The sequence below is a fragment of the Sorghum bicolor genome, chromosome 7 (genome assembly GCF_000003195.3).
Source record: "Sorghum bicolor cultivar BTx623 chromosome 7, Sorghum_bicolor_NCBIv3, whole genome shotgun sequence".
In the NCBI taxonomy this organism is placed as follows: Eukaryota; Viridiplantae; Streptophyta; class Magnoliopsida; order Poales; family Poaceae; genus Sorghum; species Sorghum bicolor.
Window position 1 is genome coordinate 8287808 of NC_012876.2, and position 11087 is coordinate 8298894.

The 11087-nt window shown below is 40.4% G+C and overlaps 1 non-coding gene across 1 annotated transcript; it reads left to right on the forward strand.

The window, feature by feature from the left end:
• Positions 7990–8062, forward strand: TRNAR-CCG. The gene has a single exon. It is a non-coding gene; the product is annotated as a tRNA-Arg (tRNA).

Consider the following 11087-nt stretch of genomic DNA (forward strand, 5'->3'; position numbering starts at 1 on the left):
GAAGCTGCAGTCAACAACCACGTATTTATATAGGCAGGGCGCGTACGTGGTAGGTCGCTCTCTGCTGGGCTACGTTGCGGATCAATACGGAGGAGCGATATCTATCTATCTATAAAAGATACAGATCGATACCGAAGATATATACTGTTGAGGTTGTTTGGATCCCCTCAGAATAAATATCAACTTTAACCTTTATTTATTACTAAAACAAGAGGATTATAATTTACAAGAGGATTATATTTTTTAGTAAAATGTTGTTCCACAAAAACATATTTTCAGTAAAACAAGTTTAATTAACGTCGTTGTTATTATTCTTTTAACCGCAGCACGTTTTAGTAACTCATTGTTTAGTTGAACCCAAAAAAAAAAGTTTTGATTACACGTACACTACTTGTATCGTTTTGCCGTTGCCCTCTACACATACTGATTCGCACTTAACGAACGACCGGTTAAGGGCATAATTTACTTTATTTATTTGCATTCATTCTAATTTCTACCCAACCCTATAAGAGCATAATAATTTACTTTATTTGCATTCAACTATCTGTCCACCCTCACTTCTCTCCCTGTTGTCATCACTCATTGTCACCCTTCTAGCTTTGAGTTTGGAGTTGCAACTCTCTCCTCGCTTGTTCATACCTCACTTCTCTTCCGTCTCTTGGTCCGGCATCACTCGCTCTCACCCAACCTAGCTTTGAGTTTGTTTGCCAAACCTTCATTAGAGGCGCCGCTCATGTCGTGGTATATATAGCCACGCCCAAGGCTGTTTGTGTCGCGACTCACGTGTGCATACATGTGGCTCGCCTTCTTTTATTTAAATTAACAATAGGTGCACACAATAATAAGCTTTTTAAGTCAAGTCAATCTCCTAATAAATTACCAAGTTGGGACTAATCCTTTACTAGACTAACATTAATTATGGCCTTTGGAATTTATTTTCCTATTAAGGTTTGGCTAAGTCCAAATGTCCAATTAAATCTAACAAAAATGGTTAGCCCATTATCATTGGCACAAACACCACATAAAAAATAGGTTTAGTTGCAACACAAGGACATGTTTGTTAGTCTAACAAACTTGCATGGTCCCATGCATGCACATAGTGTGCGAAGCTATTCTAGTTTACCTTCCTAGTATTATTTTTTCTTGAAAATAATTGCATGTGTACAACCTTAGTCTATTTCTTTATTTCTATAATATTATTCTAATATGCTATAGTAAAAGAAAAATATTATTTTTATAATATTTTATTAATTAACATGAAGCTATGAGAGTTTTGAAAGTCTCGTAAATTCATATTTTATATTAATACTGATACATTATAGTTAAGAGAATTTATATTTTAATTTCTAAATGATCATGTAGACAATATGTATAGTACCTAGAGTTATTTTTGCTTCAAATTTATTTATGTATTTATTTATTTATTTATTATACTTGCATGGATTGTTTATTCTTGCATCTCCCTCTGTACCTATTTAAGTGTCGCCATGGGTATCCTAGATGCTTTAGCTGGCCTCATGCACGAGAAGAGCAAGGGTATTGGCGCCAACTGGATGTCACAGCAGGCTCTTGCACGGCTCTCATGGCGGCGACGCCTAACGTTGTCGCGCGCGTGAGGCAAGCCTCCGGCTTTGAGCCTCGTGGGAAGAGAGTTGGTAGGTGGGGACACGTGTTGCTGCTGTCACCGAGGGCGCTCTACTGTGGCGGGTGACATGCCAAAGGGGCTAGCTATACTACAGTGTAGGAAAAAGGGACGCGCTGGTGTGGGTAGGCATGCTTTGCTATCGTCTAGAACGCCGGTGCCAGCAAGCCATGCTCTCTAGCCGCGTAGGTAAGCTCTCGAGCCGCTGGCGCTCCTCTATTTCCCTATTCTCTGCCAGATTTGTTGTATGTAGCTAGGTAAGCTCGGGATCGAGTATATCTAACTAACTTGTTCCTCTCTGCAGTGTGCTCGATCTTTATGCTCTGACCGTGCTTCGCCATCTCTTGAGCAACTGTAGGGGATCACCGGCGGTGTGCTCAGCTCTCCTCCCTACTCTCGTCTTCAACTGAATGTTCTCTGGCATGTGCTCTTCTCTTTGTGAGCATTGTGGTGAGCTTGTGTGAAATTGTGATGAATGATTGCACTGTGAAACTAATAGTCTATTAAGATGTATGTTGCTTATATTCTTCCATTTTCAATCTTTTTTTGAAGACAATAGAGGATCAATGCTACTGGATGTATGTTAAGAATTGTACTTTTGATGAGTACTTGGAAGGACTCGATAATTTCATAGTTGTTGCAGAGGAGGATATGGGAACAGAGATAAGATATCTATGTTGTTCGCATATGCTGACTGTAGGAATGGAAAGTAGTTCACAAATAAGTGGACAACTAGGGCCACCTAATTCTTCGAGGATTCATGGATGACTACATATGTTGGAACAAACATGGAGAAGAAGAAGATGTCAATAATGGAGATGGTGGGGAAGGACTTCATGTTGGTGGCAATGATGAAGCACCATCCTTTGGCAATGAGGAACTATCTAATGGTGATGTATCAGAGATTATTGCCAACCCTATCCCTATGGTTGAGAGTTTAGAGGAGCTGATGGTGCATGATGTCATTGACTATGATGAGTTGAGAGTTGGAGAGTTGAAGAAGCTAAAACGTCTATTGATATATATGAAGAGCATTTCTGGTGTACAGAACCATTCGGGTATTGCACATTAGGATTCGAGGACTGGTTTGACCACTTCATACTTGATGCATTGGATAAAGGCATTTTTAGCGCGATGTCATTGTAAGTACAATTTCATCTATTTTCTAGACCCATTTATTTGTAGCTAGGGATGCTCTTCATATATTTGGTTGCTAAATTACTTTTGTATGCATCTTTATTGGTAGATATGTGATTACAAAAGCCAAGGAATTGAAAGTGTCTATTGGCATACTTAATCTAGAAGCAGTTAAATTGAAGGCTATCTAGGAAGAGAGACAATATTGCGTGGACTATCTAACATCCTGCCTAACAAAATATGCCAACCAAAAGTTTGTGATGTTTGCACATCACTATGATGGGCACTAGGTTGCTGTCATCATCTACCAAAATTGTAGAAAGGTGATGTACCTCGACTCCAATAGAGGCAGGACCTCAAATTTGACTCCTATCCAAGAACTTATGGATGAGTGAGTATTGTCTTTCTTAATTAAGTTAGTGGAAGTCAAAGAATTTTTATAACAACTCATGTATTTGTAGGGCTTTTGGCAAATGGCAACCCAAGCCGAAGAAGAAAGGGCAGTAGAAAAAGATGACATTGAGCCATCATTTCAATGTTCTAGTAAGTAGTGCATCCAATGTAGTTGTGAAGTTGTGTTTTGTCAATTCAAATGGTAACCATGTGTTCCATTGTTCATAGTGCTAGCAGCAAGGTCAGGGATCCCAGTGAGGGGGATTCCTAGGTACCCCTCGTAGACGGCGACAAAGATGGCCGCCTGAACGATGGAGTTGGGGTTGAAGTTATGGAGCTCTACCCTATAGTAGAAGGGGGAGAGCTCTCATAAACTAGCTTGCCGGTACCCAAACCCACACTCATGGAATGCCAGGAAGCTAACCACATAGCCTAGAGGCGAGTTAGGCTCCCTCGCATTCACCGATGGTGCGATCCACTTAGGCAGCGCATGGTCTGTCAAGGGCGAAAAAGACTCACCTCGACGCGCTCTTGCAGCACCGCCAGAGTCACCGAGGAATGGGTCTAGACATCGGGGGCACCGATGGGGGATGATGTAGCCATGGAGTTGATGAAGGGAGCATGACAATGGCGAGTTCTGAACTGAGTCTTTCTCTTTCTCTTTGCTAAAGGATTCCTTTCTTCTTTGCTCAGGCGAGGAAGGCAAATGCAAATGATGGGAGAAGAGTAAGCGGAGCACTGGTGGGCGCTTATATAGGGAAAAGAGGAAGTCGAATCGACAAAATCTAGGGGAACAATTGGATCCAATGCATTAAATGCGATTATGGTGAAACCGCTCCATCATTTGCCTTTTTTCTCGCTAACTATGTGCACACATGCATTAACTCCCCGCAGGCAAAACGTCTTGTTTGCCTGTAACCACAGCGGTGTTGTTCCACCTTCCTGAGAAAACTTCTTCCAAAGGCGCACATGTCCACTACATGCAATGGATGGGAGTATTCCATAGGATCCTTCCCTAAGAAGGAACCACGGGTGCGACCCCTTTACGGTCTAGATGTTCAAAGACTAGTCCACCTTGGGTTCGTTAGTCGCCTTAGGACACAGAGTTAGTGATGGCAATGGACGAGCCCCTCTATGGTTGAGGCCCAAGCAGCAAAGTGCTCGAGACATCCTAAGCCATGTTTGGGACCTAATAGGGCATCCAATGGTGGGATCCCACTGAGGGAGGCATCGAGCCCTCATAACCAATCGAACAGATCTGAGACCCACTGGATAGCCCTTGGGTGTTTTGAGTGCGTCTACGCAACCACTACCCAATGCCTAGTGAATGGGGCTCAGGCACTCCACTTGGACTTACCAGTTAATAGCTCACCGAGAGCATCATTGCTTGCTCATCGAGGGTAGCATGGTGCTTCCCACCCCTCCTTGCAGAAAAGATGCGTGAGGGATGGATCAAAAGACAAGGGCACCTTTGATCGCCCTCTAGCCATGTGCAAAGGCTCGGGGTCTACCCTTGCACCAAGCTTGAGGTTAGAAATCATGAACATGCTTCGGATTCCCATCATATGTGACCCCTTTCTTAAGAATCAAAGCCCTTAGAGGGGTGCCCCACCCCTCTAAGGCCTCGGGGGCTACACCCGGTGGGTGCGCTCGTGCGCACCCCTTGGAAGAAATCAATAACAAGAAGAAACTTGGCCATGACACCAGCCTAGTTAGCTCAGACCAAAGAGCAAAGCCTCTACACGAATGCACACATTCCTCCATGTGCTCGGGGGCTACTGTTGGGTACCACAATCAGGAGTACCCAAAGCAAGAGCTAAAACCCCTTACTTCCCCTGAGAATAGGCTAAGACAACTAACGCCTATTCTTCGTCCCACTTGAGGCCTAACGATGAGGCCTTGGACGCGCCCAAGACCAATCCATTCTCCATCTCGTGCAAGGACAGTCACTCCCTGACTCGCCTGAGACTGGTTTAGGAGAGCAGTCCCACAATATCCACCTCACCCGACCCCAGGGATCGGACCCTCCATGCTATTAGTGCGCTCGAGACCCCCTATGACATCAGCCATGACAAAAACCATGGAACGATAGGATGAGACAGGGGGAAAATTGCCACTCCACACACAATAGCATAGGGTAGGACCTGATAGGCACTATGTTGCCAACTCTCGTCACTATGCGAATGGTTGAGGTCTGCTTGACGTGCAGGCATCATTCCAGGCTTATGTTCCCATGATCTGACAATACATGACACGACTCCCAATCTAGGAGGCCTCATATCTCCCTATCAGTCAACCAGTAGGGCTTAGCATGTCGGCTATAGGGTCAGGGATGCCTCTATAGGGACCATCACACCTCTATAGGGACTAGCATGGCTCAACACGTTAGCTATAGGGATGGGCACGCGGAACACTGCCGCACCAACATCTGCAGTGCCTAAAGGAAAGAGGCTATGACTCCACTGCACCATGCCATACCCCCGCAGGTAAGGCTACAGGGCCTCAGATCTTATAATGGATACAATATAATACACATGTATACAACCCTGCCTCCCCTTGCGACTATAAAAGAAAGAGGCAGGGGGTCATTTTGAGACGGGCTAACAGGAACACACACACGTTCATTACACTCGCAAGTAAAACTTTCTAGTCACACATGCATTGAGACTAGGGAGCCATTCCCTCTCTCGCCAAGCTTGTAACCCCTACTATGAGCACTTCGGTGCAAGATAATACAAGTCTCCTCCCTTCCACTGGACGTAGGGCATTCCTTACTTGAACCAGTATAAATCGCTTGTATTCTTCTTGCACACCATCTAGATTAGAGGCACACAGATACAAATTCACTCACCAGTGTGGTGATCACTAGATCGCACACCGATAGGTTGCGTCAGCGTCCGGTGCTCAACCCTAACGAAACAGAGAGTGAGCGTTGTGCCACCAACTAATCGGACGTTGCCTAGCATCTAGTGCGCCTGATGCCAGCGTCGAGGAACACTCCTGTGACATCACGACCTTTTCAAATCCACCTCCGATGCAGTGGAAAATAGGTTTTTCATTTTCACAAAAACGCCTTTGCAAAATGTGCCAACACCATCATATGTATACTATCGGGTGCATGTGTGTTAGCATTTTTACAATCATTTTCTTCAAAAAAGTTAAGTTAACTCACTAGGTTCTAAATGTATGTACATGAATAATGACACCTAGTAGCAATCAATAGACCGCTTTGACAAAAAAATTCCTTTTTTATAGTATACTCTATCCTAAATGTGATCACATCCTCTATGGTGTCTTGATCACCAAAACTATAATTCTATTTATACCTTTGTCTTGATCTTCATAGGATTTTATTTTTCTCTTTCTTTCTTTTTAAGTTGAGCACTTGATCACCTTCTTATTATCACCACCATCACTATGATCCTCTAGGCTCCAACACTTGGCATACGACTTATTATTTCATATATATCTATACACTTAGCATAATGATTAGTCCCTATGTTCCATCAATTATCAAAATCAAACTAGGGCTTTCAGCCCCCTCCTGCACCCCAAAAAAGTAATAATTGGCTCCCATATTTCAATGGGTCTGTTGCATTGATCACAGGATCGGATGGTCCGTTGGCATGGAGCTCGATCTCATATTTACTAATAAGAGCCTGGCAAGCTAGATTGTTATTAATAACAACATAATCGATTTATAGGGTGTTTGGTCTGCAAAATAAAGAGACTCGCCATCATCTCATTCTCTAATTTTTTTATTTAGGTGACGTTTGGCACAACTTTGCTTCACTAATGAACTTATCTTTTTTTTTTTTTTGCTTTAGCTCTCTATGAGCAGCCGTGTACAAGTGAAGTTGAAGCTATTTTAGTGAAACGTTTAGCAAAATGCTTTAGCTCTCTATGAGCAGTCGTATGTAAGTGAAGTTGAAGCTATTTTAGTGAAACGTTTAGCAAAATAATTATACACGTGCAACAACTTAAAATACGTTTTTACAAAATCCGGACCACCAGAGTGTGTGTGGGAGAACCTACTGTTTTAGCCTCATCTCCATCCAACCATTGTGAAGGCACGTTTAGCCCTTGTTTAGTTGAGAAGGTGTAAAAAAAAAATTGATACTGTAGCACTTTCGTTTTTATTTGGCAATTATTATCTAATCATAGACTAACTAGGCTCAAAAGATTCGTCTCACAAATTACAGACAAACTGTGTAATTAGTTATCTTTTTTATTTATATTTAATATTCCACGCATGTGTCGCAAGATTTAATATGAGGGGAAATCTTGAATTTTTTTAGGTTTTTGGGATGAACTAAACAAGGCCTTAAGCAGCTTCTCAGTGAATTTATTTTGTTCTACCTCGTCTGACACAAAACCCGAAAAGATTCCACTGCTGGCTTGAAGTAGGATCCGAGATTAAGGCACTGGAACGTTACTCAGATTGGTGGTCTGGTTACATAATGACGTCTCTTTGTAGGTTGCCAGCTTAGAGGCCCATGGAGAAGAGTTTTGATCCGCCGAGGTATGATAGGTAGTATTCTCTATCTTGTAGTAGACCCGACCCCTCCCAAGCACAAGTATACCCAATTTCCCAATCTGTTTAGACCTTTTTACCTTGACTTTTTTTTGCCACTCTATCTCTTTGGAGCATCCGTTTCCTAATTTTTAAACTCATGATACATCAATTTATTTAGAATGGATTCATTCCTCAAACAAACACTCTGTTTACAGAGAAACTAATTTCAGATTGCATTTTGACGAGTTATATGATTACCATTTTATCATATAAAGCATGCTGCTGCTGCAGTACACAAGATGACCGCGTGGCCTAATGGATAAGGCGCTCGCCTCCGGAGCGGGAGATTGTGGGTTCGAGTCCCATCGTGGTCGTTGCCGCTCTGTTTTTTATCATGCCTTCAATTTTTCTTTTCTTTTTTCTTTCTGAAAAGGAAAAGAAAATTCTACAGTGCCACTCTTTTCTCTCTTTCTCAGCCCACCCAACACTTCAATTCATGGGCCGTCATCAGAGGCTTTTAGCCCCGTCTGTCAGAGGCCCAAACTATTTAGAGTAGTACACGGTAACCAGCCAACAGGTTCCTAAAAAAAAAAAAAAAAAAAAAAGAGATGGCTGCGTTCTTGTTCAAAGGCCCAATGCACGGGGACCATGAACGGAGACTCACCATGCAATGCGTCGTCCCCTTCGCCGGAGCTAAAGGTTAGGTAACCGTGACGTGCCAAATACGTAATAGGATGGCACGTAGTTACATGCATGCCCATCCGGTCTCCTCCTAGATTTTTAGGCCTTGTTTAGTTCAAAAAAATTGTAAAATAGATAATATAGTATTTTTCATTTGTGTTTAATAAATATTATCTAATTATGAACTAATTAGATTTAAAAAATTCATTTCGTAAATTACAGATAAACTATTCAATTAGTTATTATTTTTATATATGTTTAATACTCTATACATGTATCATAAGATTGGATGGGATGAGAAATCTAAAATTTTTTGTAATTTTTTTTTAAAGTAAACAAGGCCTTAGTTTACAAATACACATCAGACGCGGATCGGTGACTCTGACTATTCAATAGTTCAACCATATAGGAGTAGATGGCGCAGCACATAACATGTCAACGTTCTCCCGAAACACACAATCAGTCTGGATCGATGAATGAAGTGTCGGCGTCAGTTGATGTGTTAAGCAGGATTATTTAGTTTCCAAAAAAATTTGTAAAAAAAATTTAGATTTTCTGTCACATCGAATCTTGCAGCGCATGTATGAAACACTAAATATAGATAAAAATAATATCTAATTGTACAGTTTGTTTATAGTTTGCGAGACGAATCTTTTGAGTCTAGTTAGTCTATGATTGGACAATATTTATCAAATACAAACGAAATTGCTACAGTGTCGATTTTGCAAATTTTTTTGAACTAAACAAGGCCTTAGTTAAACTTTAACTCCTGTCATATCGAATGTTTGGACACATACATGAAGTACTGAATATAGACTATTTATGAAATAAAAACACAGCTAGAGAGTAATTTGTGAGACGAATATTTTGAGTCTAATTAGTCGTTTGGATACTAATTGTTAAATAAAATAAAAAACTATGGTGCCCGTTAAACCTTAATACCTCCAACCAAGATGGGAGTGTCAAAGCGAATAATATAATTCAGATCCGTTTAGGCTGCAGACTTGAATCCGTCAAACTATATATTACTGGACCACAGGCGCCATCATCCATCGGGAGATGCAGTGCTGAAAAATTGACAAAGGCGACCGGACAAGATCGTCAACCCACCTCCTATCGGCCGTCTAATTTTTTTTTTTAAAAAAACACCTCCTATCAACATCGGTATGAAAGTTTTTGAGGACCCGTTTTTCACTACTTGCTCCCCTTTTGACTTTTTTTTATCAGTCCATATTTTACACCATGTACCCGTACTGCAATATATATCCAGGGTACCTATTATACTACTGTTCGACGGTCAAAAAATTCATATAATAGCTAGCTTTTTTCAGATAAAGTCTTAAAAAGACAAAAAAAAATATCAAATTATAAAGTATATCTTGAAGAGGTCTAAATTTTGTAGTCGATAGATTTTTTATTTGCAATCATTTATATCATATGCCAATTCAATTTAAAGTTCTCACATTTATTAAAATTTAAATTTTAAAATTTTGAAATAAATTTTTAAATGGACCAAAATCAAAGTTACATGTCTTGAAAAGATCTAAGCAATAACTACTTTTTCATCTGAAGTAATCTATGGTCCCAAAATTTAGTTTAAAGTCCTTACGTTTTGAAATTCAAACTTTTCAAATGTTTTCGAATAGAGGAAAGAGAAAAATTAAAGTACGTATGTAGCGATCGTAATCGAGTATGTATGATATATACTTTACACAACCAGATTTTTCAATTTCTCCTATTAGTGTGGGGTTCTCCTAGTGTTTTAGCATTCAAAATTTAGTATAAACTTTCCCTAGTAAATACCTCCTAGTGAGGATTCCCTAGTGTTTTGACTAGTGGTAGTGTTTTATTATTAACTAAAAACACTAGGAGAACTCCACCATTTTGGTAGTGTTATTCACATCGCTTTCGAAGTACGTATGTAGCGATCGTAATCGAGTATATGTATAATTAGTTACCTTTGTACCTATTGTCAATGCCAGTTGGGGATGGGAGAGCCACTGTACGGATTTTAAGTATCTGTTACAATGCATGCACTACTTTGTATACTTGTCAGCCTTGAGAGATCTAGAAGCATGCGAAGCAAGTTGGTGATTTTTATGTGCTGTATCGCTGCACGCTGTGGCGGCAATAATCAAATGCCACATCACTTGGATGCAAATAATCCCGTCGTCATGGCCTTAGCGTGTCCTCTTAATTATTATTATTATAATATGTGCAGTGGAAATTTTGTATCTTACTACTTTCTGTCCAAAATAAACTAAAATTCTAGAGTTATTCTATGCCAAACTATTTTAAATTTGATTAAATTATAAAAAACATCAAATTAGTATCGCTAGATACACCATGAAATATATCATCATAGTTTAGTTATTTGGTGGCATAGACAATAATATTATTTTTTCTTATAAATTTGTTGAAACTTAAGATAGTTTGACTCTCTATTAGGTGATTCTAATTAAGAGAATTGATTTATTTTGGGACTGAGGTATAGTACTGTGTAGGAAATTTCATAGTGGTTGACTTGTAGTCTCCCTCCTTTTTTTTTTCTTATATATATAAGGACTGACTTGTACTCCATATATTCCTGTGGTAGGTACTCCCTCCATATCGTCTATAGCGTTCGTTTTGAAGCGACGACGAGTTGCGTGAATAGAGTTCGTTTCTGCGATCGAGGCTTCCGTTGGACACGACTGCCCCTCATCAAAGCGACGTGGC